The following is a 12807-nucleotide window of genomic DNA, read 5'->3' as shown; positions in this document are numbered from 1 at the left end:
ACTCTGGTGTTTCCTCATTGGAGGTGGGAGACCCACTTCTCTCTCTCCACTTCTCTCTCTTGGCTTACTCCTTTGGAGACTGACTACCGACAAGGCTGACTCCATGCGAGACATACCTGAGGAGAAGCACATGTACCTACCTTGATGCAGGTTTGGATGCTGGAGGAGCCACATGGAGATAACTGCCAACACGGAAATGCTTACAACACCACTGGATTCAAAAGACTTTCCACCCACTGGCCTATGATCTTCCATGTATTTTGGAGTCTGGAAAGGACTTTATAGACTGGTATTGGACATATGAGCTAATACCGGACTTATGGACTTGATCTGGACTGAGCTGAGATGTTTTCTCAATATGCAATTACTCTTGTATATGGACCTCTTTCTTATACACATATTGGTGTTGAAGGATTTTTTTTTCTAGTCTACCAGGACTATAACAATTAGTAAAATCAGTAGGCTGTCCGAAGTCAGGATGAGAAAGCATTAAAGGTAGTCTTTTGTCCATAGCAGCATCTCTACTCAGACAACAGCCAAATCTTTCTCTGGTCCTCAGCCTCTCAGCCACATACTCCTTAGGCCTCTGTCTCCAAAGTCTAGGAAGCCTACCAGTTGCGCTGCTTCACAATTTTGGCCCTTCTTCTCTGCCCTGCCTCATGATCTCAGCCCAACCCCTCTGCTCTTTCCCGTGGTCTCAATGGCCCTGCCTCTGGGACTGCTGCTGCTTCCACCACTCTAGGTATGAATCTTGCATTTTTTCCCACTGGAAGCTCTTCTTTCTTGATGATTGTCAGATTTCCATTCTTACTGCTTCTATGATACCCCAATTGTAATCAAAGGATAGGAGAAACTGGTGAACCCCTGAATTAGAGTTCTTTATACCTTATTGGCATGTTCCCCCAAGAACAAAACAAACAATACACACAATTGCAAATAATAATAATTCCAGAATACCAAATTATGCTCTTGAAGAACCAGTGCATGACAGTTGTAGGAAAAGAAGAAGAAGGAATTCACGGTTTAAAATCAAGCGAACTATGTTTCAAGTATCTTCTTTTTCACCATATTTATTCAATCTGCATGCTGAGTCAATAATAGGAGAAGCAGGATTATATGAAAAAGAAAACTATAATAAGTCTTGGAGAAAGATTTATTAACAACTTGTGATGTGCAGAACACACAAATAATTGAGGACTTAAATCATTCGCTGATAAAAACTGAATACTATCCGGTCCTATAGGGTCATATAACTAAGAGTAAACTTGATGGCTGGTTTTCTTTTTGGTTAGAATGGATAGAATAGGTAAGATATCATAGTCTGGTCTCCTGAAATATGGTCCATGCTTAGAGAAAGTATCATTCTAACAAAACTCAAATCAAGAATGCTTTGAGATCCCCCACCTTCATTTGTTATGGTACATGAAGAAATAAAGTAGTTATCTTCAAACTCACACACGAAGGAGAGAGTAGGAGGAGAGAGCCAGGGCCATCTATGACATGAGTGAACTGCTCCATTCACTCTTTTCTGCCTGTCTCTGAGCCTCTTGTTATTGAGACAATCATACTCATCATTGCTTCAGCCATGGTACTACAAGTTATTTTAATGGGTTACAAATAATTAACATAATTGCATGTTTTGCATGGTTTCAGATATTTGAAAGAAATATATTTGATTATTTTCCTAGAACTGTCTATGTGGTCTGTTTCAATGATTTCAGAACACAAATACTCATTTAAATTAAAGATTGAATTAATGATTTATTTTCTAAGACATCATTTTGCTTATTTTTTTCTTTTCTTCTTTAGCCTCTGATGGATAAGAAAATTTTCTATTTAATTCACTATGATTTCTTATCGTTCAGATTTTTAGTTGCTCCAAACTTTTCCGTTTTTGATAGACTATTCAGAAAGTTATATATACACAACTTGAAATTTTTTGTTCTATTATGCATAAAGTCATGAGTCACAACTGACTCCATGACAATTAACAGCTTTCTTACTTTATTTACTTATGTGTTTGTATTTTTTATTTCAAATTTTTAATTGCTCAAAATGCTTTTTCCATATATGTATGGAAAGGCATACCTCCATCAAAGTCTTGCCTTTGTGTGACCTCTCTTTCCTCACTGAATATTGGTAGAAGCAAGAAAACCCACTGTGACATTGGGACATATTTGTTTTCTGACTCTGGACCCTGTATTTTGTCTGCTCTGCCTGAACACTGTTCTAGGGATGGTATATGTCATATGTATAATATACATAATTTAAAATAATATAGAATATATGTACATATTATGTATAATGTATATTAAAATTATAAATACTATAAAACATTACAATGGGATAACTTCTGTGTCAATACTTCAAAAATTTACTATTAAAGCCAATATATGTTATTTAGCTAAAAATTAAACTTCCATATAGGAAATTACCTTTCCTCAAGAGAAAATCAGTGTCTTTTAACCCCTTACTATCACTTTTATTTTAATCTGTCTAAAATGCAATCTTTTATGAGCTTTGAACTTTTGAAAGTATATCGTCCTTTTGAATCTTCAGAATCATTCCACTTTGGAGATGTGTGTCGCTCTGATGCTGGAAGCTATGTCTCCAACATTTCAGATGCCAGCAGGGTCACAGTGGTGAGTAAGGCTCCAAGACTAAGAAAGGACTCGGTCGAAGGAATTGACTGCCCACTTTAGAGTAAATCATTTCCGAAACAGTAATACATAGTGTTAGCTACTGAAAGTCAAATGAATGGCAGCAGAATGTTTTCAGGTATTACCGGATAATGGCACTTTAGGTAGGAAGACACTCTAACGGTGATTAAGGAGGAGCTGCTTTCTCAAAGCAGACATGTGGAAGTGGAACATTCAGGATCTCCTGTGGCTGGTGGGAAAAAACTCAAGATAAGTAGATATAGCTGCAAGAATCTATAAATTAGAATGTGGAATATATGAATCTAGGAATTCTGAAAGTGTTCAGCAATTAAATTCATAAAGATCTATTGCCTAGGCAATAGGGAGCTGAAATGAACAGGTATGGACCACTCTGAGCTAGGAAACCATACTGTTTAATGTGCCAGGAATGACACAATCAAGAGGGATGGAGTTGCACTCATTGTCAAAGAGGACATTTCAAAGTTTCTGTGTAAGAGCAGTGCTGTCTATAATAGGATTATATCATATTACCCAACTCCAAGGAAACCCAATCAATGAAACCATTTTTCAAATTTATGTACAACCACACAAATTAATGATGAAGAACTCTTAAAATTTTACCAATGTCTTCAGTCAGATATTGATCCTGCATGCAATCACAGTGCATGGATAATCAAGGGTTATGGGACTGCACAAGTTGAATAAAAGAGGAGGAGGTAGTGCTTGGAAAATATGGATTTCGTGATAGCAAACAGCTGTAAATCAGAGATCATGTAATAGAATTTTGCAACACCACTGACTTGTTCATAGCAAATACTTTTTTTCAGCAGCATAAACAGCAACTATACACATGGACTTAACAGATGGAATGCACAGAAATAATACTGACTACATTTGTAGGACGAGACTATGGAGACTCTCAATATCAGCAGCTAAAATTAGGTTAGGTGTTAACTGTGGAACAGAAAATCATTGTTTCTATATAAGATCAGGTTGAAGTTGAAGAAATTTATAGCAAGTCCATTGCAGCAAATATGCAACCTTAAGTCTCTCTCATCTGAATTTCAAGAGTTGTCTCAGAAAGAGAGTTCATGAATTGAACACTTTTGACAGGAGATGTGATGAACTATGGGAGGACAGGAAGAATACCATTCATGAAGAAAGCAAATATTAACAAGACATAAAATAAGGAAAAGCTCACATTGGACGTCAGAAGAGAGTCTGAAACTTGTTCTTGATCGTAGCAAAGCAAATGGAGCACATGAAGAAGTCAGATAAAAGAATCAATATTTTAAAAGGCAGCTTGAAAAGACAAAATAAAACATTACAATGAAATTTGCAAACAAATACAGTTAGAAGACCAAAAACATGTGCAGCATATTTTAAGATGAAAGGATTCAAGAAAAACTCAAGCCTCAAGTTGCAGTATTGAAAAATTTTATGGGGAAAATATCGAATGATGCATGAATCAACTAAAGAATTTGGAAGCAATACACAGCCATCTTATCAAAAAGAACGGGTCAACATCCAACCATTTCAGGAAGCAGCATTTGAGCAAGAGTCAATGGTGCTGAAGGACGACCAAGCTGCACTGAAAATGTTAAGCAAAATAAGGTTTTGTGATTCCATGGAATACCAATTGAAATGTTTCAACATTGTGATGAAGCACTGGAAGCACTTACTAGTCTGTGCCAGGACATTTGGAAGGCAGCTACTTGATCAACTGACCAGAAGAGATCTATATTTCTGCCCATTCCAATGAAACGTGACCCAACAGAAAGCCCAAGCCATAGAATAATATCATTGATATACATCATGAGAGCAACAATTTGCTGAATATCTTTCAACAATAGTTGCAGCAATTGGTAGAGTTCAGCCTCGGTTCAGAAAAAGACACGGAATAAAGGATATCATTAGTGAGGTCACATGGATCTTGGTTCAAAACATGGACTATTAGAAAAATGTTTACTTGTGTTTTAATGACTATAGCAACACATTCGACTGGGTGAATCATAATAAACTATGTAAACTTTGAGAAAAAAAATGGAATTCCAGAACACTTCATTGTGTTCATGAGCAACTTATAGAAAGATCAAGAGGCTGTAGTAGGAACCAAACAAGGCCAGACTATATGGTTAAAAATCAGGGGAGGTGTGTGTGTGAAAGTTGTGTCCTCCTACCATACTCTTTAATCTGCATACTGAGAAATTCATCGGAGAAGCTGGGTAAATGAAGAAGAATGTGGCATCAGGAACAGAGAAAAGCTTCCTAACAACCTGTGATTTACAAATGACACCACGAGGCTCGCTGAAAAAAAGAAGGACTTGAAGAACATGCTGGTGAAGACCAAGTATTGTAGCCTTCAGTGTGACTTACAACTCAATGTAGCAGAGGCCCAAATCCTCACAAGCAGACCACTAGTGAACATCATGATAGACTGAGAAAATTTTCAAGGATTTTTTTGTTGCTTGGATCTACAAAACATGTCCATGGAAGCAGGAGACACCAAAAGAAGTATGGCATTGGGTCAATCTATTGCAAAAAGTCCTCTTCAGAGTACTGCAAAGCAAAGATATTACTTTGAAATAATGTGGGTCTGACCCTAGTCAATGGTATTTGCAATTGCCTGTATACATGTGAAAGTTGGATATTGAACTGATTCATTTCAATTTTGATCCTGGGGAATACTATTGAGACTACCTGATTGTTAAAAGAATTAACACAACAATCTTTAAGCAGCACAGCCCAAGCCATCCTTGAAAGCAAAGCGAGTGGGAATTTATCTTACATAATTTAGATATGTTGTCAGGCTAGAACAGTCCCTGGAAAAGGACATCATGTTTGGTAAATACAAGGGCAATGAAAGAGTAAATTTCCCCCAAGAAGATGTTTGGAAATAGTACCTGAATCAACGATTTCAAACACTGACACAAGTGTGAGGACGGGGCGGCACAAGGCATGTTTCATTCGGAATATGGTGCAGGACACAGGTGTTTCGGTCCACTCTCCTCTCTTCCCTGAGAGACTCAGACTCTGAAACTTTCCTGTCCATTACTCTCCGTCATGGTGGTAGAGGATCTCTGCAGTGCATCTATCTAAACCATCAGCTTATCACATAAACAGATCCATTGTTTGGCAAAGGTTTTAATATATTTAAGATGATATATGAATATATTATTGATAAATGACAGATGCATAGATGATAGCTAGACAGATAAATAGATACCACCAAGTCAATTTCAACTCCTGTAAACCTATAAAATCCTTAGGATAACTCACATAATCAAGTTGGTTATTGTGGTTTTATGCCAATAAATCTCACCCAAGGTTTCCCTCATCCTCTCTGAACCTCTAATTTACAAGCCACGATCGACATGCCCAGGTATTGATTTCTTCTGATGGAGGGTCCAAAGTAAGTGAGTTAGGCCATCTTATAATACAAACAGTAAGGTCCACATAGGCTAACTTTTAGCAGTGGAATATCAGGTTTTTCTTTTTGTCTTAATTTTCTCCCTTGAAACTTGTCCAGCATCAGTTAACTACTTGGCATTTAAATACCAATAGTATGCTTTCCAGCATCATTGCACATGTGAGTACGACAAACTGAGAGGGGACAGGTGTTAAAATTAGAGATATACAAAACAGTTATGAAATCAGGCTGCATTCAATCAGTCTGGGTATATTTTCCCTCATAGGAAAGAGTAATTTGTATAATTTGAGAATATAGACAATAGGCCCGAGTTTCCTTGTGTTTTCATTTTAGTTGTATCATTTAGGGGCCTTATGATCTTAGTCAAATTATGTAATTTTTAAAACATTTACTTTATAAAGTTAGTGGTACTGCTCACTTTATGTACTTGTGAGGGTTATTATAAAGCTTTCATTTAGCATTTTTCTACCAAATGATACATGCTAACTAAAGCTATTATTATTATTTGTCAAGAACTATTAACGTCCTAGATGTAGAAGGTGTAGTAGTTCCATAAGTTCATGTCAACTTGAAGATATATAAAAGTGTAGGGGTGGTGTGGGTGTGTCCTTCTCATGAGAAGAACCCTGGGAATCTCCCCCTTGCTCTCTGTCTTCACTTTCCTGGTGGCTGACCCAGTTGTTGCCAGGGGCACCGTCCTCGGTTCCATGTGACTTTACCCCCAGCGGCCTGTGATGTCCTGCCTTCTGCATCATCGCATGTGCCTGTGTGCGCATGAAGATGGACATATGGCTAGTATTGGACTGACGGACTAGTATGGAACTTAAGCACTTGAGTTGTAGCGGGCCAGGCTGTTTTCTGGATATGGAATTACTTCTTTATATAAAACTTTTGTACACATATGTGAGTGCCTCTGGATTTGTTTCTCTAGTCAGTGTGCCCTAACACAGGGGTACGCTTGAAGACATTTGAATTTATACAGAATTAGGATTTGATGCAAGTGAAAGGCAATGGCAACAGTTATAAAATTAACTCTTCAAATCACTACCATCAATTTGTCTCTGACTCCATGATCAGAGAGGACAGATTAGGACTGTCGTGTGGGTTTCTGAGACTGTAAATATTTACAGGAGTAGAAAGACTCATCTTTTTCCTGTGGAATTGCTGGTTGTTTGAACTGATGACCTCGTGGTTAGCAACCTGATGCAATTGTTGAAACAATATTTGGGGAATATATGCTAGGTAAATTGGATAATAAGAGCAAAAGCAAGATTATAAATTGAGAAGAATAACATGATGGCCTACCTTTATAGAACAAATAGATGTAAATAAAACCACCCTATATTGATGTATGCTATGCTGGGCCAAAAACATAGCAGGATACAGGGTACAAGCATAGTAAGATACAGAAGGAATGTATAAGGTTGAAGAAATAGTATTTTTTTCCAAATTCACAACAGGTAATCTATTATTTGGTCAACTGAGGGTAAGATACTTGGCATGAAGTAATTATATGAGCATATTCCATAGATTAGCATTGAAATGAAAGCCTAGAGAAGAAGAGAGCAGCGAGAAAAGTGGATAGAAACAGATGAGAAAACTCAAATTTAGTACATGTCAGTATTTTTATTACAGTTTCAAAGATTAATCAAAATAATGGCAAGAGCTGTGGAAAAATTAAAACTCTAGCAAATTATGGTAAATAATAGAGTTTAGTACATATTAATGACAAGCAAAACCATGCTAAAAGTGTAATTATGATCATTAAGCTCTGTATGTACACACAATCCATTGGATAAATATGGATTCAGTAAATGCATGCATTGTAGAAGGTTTTCCTTGTGGTAATAGCAATAATCTCTATAACAATATGTGTAGAGATAGTGAGTCTGCTCCATATATTGGACTTTGGTGAAAATTATTGAAAATGGTTATAGTGAGAAGTTTTTTGGGTCATCGGAGGAGAAGAAGTAGCTTCATTCGGGTGGAAAAGAAGGCTATAAGTAACATGGTTTTACTGGATGATCACAGGGTAACAGCTAAGACAAAGTCAATATGAAAATGAATAGCAAACTGTTCAATTCTGAAGTGAGCTTGGTCATCACAAAAAGGGGAAATCGTAGTAAAATTTCAAAAGGAAGAAATTGGAGTCTAATTTTTTATAACCACATTGGTGATCCCACCCCAACAGATCAACATTAAAAAAGGACCAAATGCCCCAAGAAATCTTAATAAGATATATATTTAGCAAATGCCACATGCTTCATTCATGCACCTAATATGCCTATGACATGTAAGATATGCCTTCAACATACCTTAAAATATTTGAACATAAACAATTAATGTTTAATCCTTGTTTGAAGTGAAATGAGTTCTATAACAACTAGATGCAGAACATGTTCAAACTGAAATTTTGTTGTTTTGTTTAACGTATAACTGTTCTGCAAAAAATACAAAGTCAATGTGTAATATATAGCTAATACTACCTGAGAACATTCAAAAGTGACTTTAAGGAGAAAAAAGTATAAATAAGAAACAACCTGAGACAAGAAAACTATGCAGAGGAGTGTATTGACCGTTTTTTGGCATATCAGTAAATTTTCTGGATAGTCCAATCACAGAATTGTTTAATATAATAGTCAATTTATAATAAAAGTTTAAATAGCTAAATCAGTGAAAAGTAGATCCATACCATCTAACACCCATAACAGTAACCCACTTTTTAAAAATCCATAGATTTGATTATTAAATGTTGCTAGATAACAGAAGGGAGATCAAGTGGCAAAGTTTCAACCGTTCCATTTAGACTTATCATTTTAATAATCTATAGTCCTCTCTCCAACACTTGTCTGATTGCCAGGTTATTCAAATCCTTCAGTTAAGGTTATGGGGAATCACCAAAGGCTTATTTCCTGTGTATCCTGCGAATGTATTTTTGTGATTACACTGTCATCCATAGCCTTCTGCACAGAACCTCACAACTTAATCTCTTACACAATTCCCTCCTTTGGATTTGGATATTTTCATTTACAATCCTGGAATCTCAGGTGTTGGTGTGCTTCTTCCATGTGGGCTTGGTTGACGTCTCACTGAAATAAGCATTTATGAACCCAGACACTGTTCTTTCTGACACCTGGGAGCCATCTAATTTTGTCACCACACTTTGCTAGAGCAACCATATCATCTGCGTTTCCTTCATGAGGGCAAGAACCAAACAAAGCCATGTTATAAGAACCCATTGAACTAATGTTCTTAGGTTGGAGCTATGATTAAGTGTGAGCCCCAAACCATTCCTGAATCTGTTTTTAACTGCCTCTGGTTCACCTTAGAGATATTCTTGATAAGTTACAGTAGAGAATCTTATTGATTCCCTGGAGCATAATGACCTTCTGCTTATAGTGTCATTGATTTGCCCAAGGTACTAATTATAGAACACCTTTGAGAAAGAGATATTGAACAAGTGTAAACTATAAATCACAATACATGGCTTATTGAAATGCACAGAATTAAATTCTTACACGACTGGATGTTATTTGCACAGATAATAGGAGTTGATGATCAAGCAAAACTGCCAATCACATCCACTGACAATGTCAGTCACAGATCTGCCAGTATACTACACATCGTACTAAAGCAAATAAGGCACTGAAGTAGTAAGTAAACATTAGCCTGCCTATGGACAGTTCAATATTCTTGGGATAGCTGCTAAAATCCTTGCAAGCACAAGTTCTAAGGATAGTACCTCCTTTTCTTGGTTATTCTGTGAATTTAAGAACAAAATGTAATAAATACAATTCAATTAAATTGTAAACTAGTATGTAACTAAGTTACATTACTAGCTTGGGGATGAAAATATTTCATTTAAGATTTCATAATTTAATAACTAATAAGGCAAATTATTTATTCACTAAGAAATTATTAATTACATCTAAAATTTGCTTCTGTTGTTTTATGCTAATTGTAGCAGAAAATGAATGAGCTACATTCCTCAATTCTACTGAAAAACTATGAGTTATTAAAATTTTTTCTCAGTTAAAAAAAGGTGGAGACTATAGGAAATAATGTGTAGCTTTAAACTGATAAGCTCTTGATAAAATGAAAATAATTAAGCCCAACAGAAAGAAACCCCTAATTAAGCAATTACTTGGCTACAAAAATGAAAAAAAATGGAATCTTAGTAAGATTATGAAATATGATTAATTAATCTTTCCCGAAGAATGATTTTATTTAAGGAATATGGACCATGTCAATTAAGTTTTTATTTACTCTAGCAGTTTTAAGGCATATTTCTATTATAACAGAATGACATAACATACACAAAACTGTAATTTAATTCAAGTTCTGTAGGGCTATGAATCAACTATTGTCTGCAAACTTTTTATCTCTTGAGAAATGTTTAATAATGCAACATGAAATTCTCTGGAGTTTAATGGATTTGACTCAATTGGTGGACATATTTTTATTATAGATATTTTAACACATGGAGTCACTATGAATTAGAATCTATGTGATATCAAGTAACAACAATGGCAATCTTGAGGGTAGATTTGACCCAGCAGACACAGGAAGCAAATAATAAACTTCAGTGTATAAAGGGTTCATGTGCAGACAATATTGTTTTGATAGTGTTGGTCCACCAAGTCAGTCAGGCAAGATCCTTTTTCCGATTTTGATTTATTTCTTCAGCATATGAAATCCAGGACAGGGAAATCTAGAGTCAGTAACTGGATTAATAATTATCTAGGGAGATTGAAGGAGAGATTGGAGGAAATGTGGGACTAACAGTAATGAGTAGTATAAAGAAAAAATGTTATAAAATTGATGATTATGATTACACAGTGCTCCTTAATAGGATTGTACTATTGAAATGCATGATATACAAATTATTTGCAAAAATAATTAATTGAAAAAGAAACCATTTTCATAATAGTCATCTTATCCAAAAGAATAAAGAAACACGGGTTTATCTATTATATATTTATTTGTTATTGAAAAGAATAACTCGTGTCTCTGAGTGCAACAGAAATAAACACTGCCTGTGCATTTGAGGCCGTTCACATGGATACTAAATTAATCTATCTCTTTGAGTATCTTCAGTTTGTTCTGGTAATTCATGGTGTTTTTAATCTGCTTTGCTAATGTATAGTAATTCAAACGCATTTATTCTCCTTCAGCCTTGCTTATTAAGTACATAGTTTTCACATGCAGGAAGTATCTAATGGTATTGAAGGAATAAGTTCAAGTTGTATTGGAGGCACTATAAAAAACAAAACTGGTAATTGACAGAACACCAATTGAAACATTTTAAACAACTGATGTAGTTTTGAAAACACTCACTTTCATACGTCAAGAAATGTTAAAGATAGCTATACGGACAACTTGTTGCAAGAGATAGAAATTTTACCCCTTCTAGGAAAACAATATGTTGTTACATGCCATCAAGTGTCGTCCAGTTCATAGCTACCCAATGAGCAACATAACAAACAGTCTAGTTTTGCACGAGTCTCACTGTTCTTGTTGCTTTTGAGCTCATTTCTGCAGCAGTGTCTTCCTCCTTCTCACTCCCTTTCTATTGTTCCAAGCATGATGGCTGTGATGGTTACATAACTACATGTCAACTTGAAACCGTATGGTGCCTCCTTGTGGGCCTGGCCTTCTCCGGAACTGGCCTCTTCTAGTAACACGTCTAAAGCACTTAAGAGGAGGTCTCGCCATTCTCCCTTCTCCGGGGCGTTCTGGCTGTATGTCTCCCAGGATTTATCTGTTCTTTGGCAGTCTGCGGTACTGTCAATATTCTTTGCCAGCGCCTACTTGAAATGCAGGGCTTCCTCTTCGGCCTTCTTTACTCAGTGTTCATATTGCACATGCATACGGGGTTATTGAAAAATCACATGGCTTGGGCGAGGCTCACCTGAGCCCTCAAGGTAACATCTTAAAGAGATCATTCAACATCTTAAAGAGATCTTGTGCAGCACATTCTTTCACCATACTTATTTAATATGCATTATGAGCACATAATGAGAGAAACTGGACTACATGAGGATGAATGTGGCATCTGTAATGGAGACAGGCTTAGTAACAATCTGTGGAAAGCAAATGGCACACCTCACTTGCTGAAAGCGAAGAGGAGTTGAAGCACTTGATGAAGTTCAAAGATTACAGTCTGCAAGATTGACTACAATTCAACTTAAGGAAAACTAGAATCCTCACAAATGTATCAATAGGTGAGATAGTTAAAGTTTATTGTGCCAACCTGGCCAATAAACACATGTGGGGTTAATTGTAGAGTGGAGAGATAAATGGCTCGGTTAGCTTCGCCTTTCTAGTTCTCTGGTCTCTCGCTTTGTGATGGTCAGACAAGGCTGCAACTTCCTTAGGCAGTTTCCTACTTCAGCTGGCAAGGCTCACTTCCTGCAAGACATCCCCAAGGAGAAGTCGCACAGACCTACCCCAATGCAGCCCTGGGTGCTGGAGCAGCCTTGTGGAGACCCCTGCCAGCACTGAGATGCTTATACATTCAGCTTTTTATGATTCAGCTTTTCTCCTGCAGTCAGTGTCATTGCATGAGGTTTGTGAGATGGAGGAAGGCTTTGTGGATTGGTGTCGGACATATGGGTTAATATTGGGCTTGTGGGTTTTAATGGCACTGGGTTGGGTTGCTTTCTTGATGTGCACTTAACCTTTATATAAAACTCTCTCTGATGCATGGGTTTCTGT

The sequence above is a fragment of the Tenrec ecaudatus genome, chromosome 3 (genome assembly GCF_050624435.1).
Source record: "Tenrec ecaudatus isolate mTenEca1 chromosome 3, mTenEca1.hap1, whole genome shotgun sequence".
Classification (NCBI taxonomy): Eukaryota; Metazoa; Chordata; class Mammalia; order Afrosoricida; family Tenrecidae; genus Tenrec; species Tenrec ecaudatus.
The sequence above is the reverse complement of the archived record's forward strand: the minus strand, read 5'-3'. Positions refer to the sequence as shown.